Raw genomic sequence first — 891 nt, forward strand, 5'->3', positions numbered from 1 at the left:
TATTTTTTTTAAACAAAACAATATTGGCAACACTAAATTAAAAAATCATGAGTGTGTTTCCAAAAACCATAAGGTTTGCTTAAGAATCATATTTGAAAAAAAATGAAAAACTTTTTTTTCCATTTGCATTCAGGTTTTCGAGCAGGTAGGAATCACATTTTCCAGCTTTACTCAGCAGCCACAAGGGCTACAACCATTTTTGTCCCCAGATAAGGAGCTAGGGCTTTAAGCAAAACACCAGGTATTGATGGAGTGCGTGACAAGGCCGGGCTTCTCCTGAGCCACATACTAGGCTGGACACAAATTAAGTTTTGGGAACAGAAAATTCCCAAAACCAACTTCCTTCCAAGTGCATCCATTGCTGCAGTGCCCATACAGCCCCAATGCTACTAGCCACTGCCTGGGGTGGGGACACCAGGATCTGGGTCCCAAGGTCACAGCAGAGACACCACCCAAAGGCACCTGCAAGGGACCGTGTATCTGCCTGGGAAGGACAGAGACCTGAGCCAGCTCCAGTGGCCTGGGGCACCTTGCAGATGTGCTGGGTAGTCCAGCCCTCATACTCCACCCCAACCCCTTCAAAGGATGGCAGCATGTACAGCTCAGACTGGGCCTGGGCAGGTCTTTATATCCAACTCCCCTCGCCTCTCATCACTAGGGCATGGTTGCTGGGGAAGACGAGGCAGCCAATGACAGGCTCTAGCCCTTGCGCCTGCGCAGGGCTCGAAAGGCGGGGCCGCTGCCCACGCGAGAGCGAGAGCGCGAGCGCCGGTCCCGCTCCCTTTCCTCGAACGCGGGCGCGAGCCGGTCCTGCCCCCGCCCCCCTTCCTCGCTAGCAGGCGGCCGGCAGCGCGCGCTGTCTGGGGGCTTGAGGCTGAGAGCGAGCGCGGG

This window comes from Chelonoidis abingdonii, chromosome 24, assembly GCF_003597395.2.
Source record: "Chelonoidis abingdonii isolate Lonesome George chromosome 24, CheloAbing_2.0, whole genome shotgun sequence".
NCBI classification, from domain to species: Eukaryota; Metazoa; Chordata; order Testudines; family Testudinidae; genus Chelonoidis; species Chelonoidis abingdonii.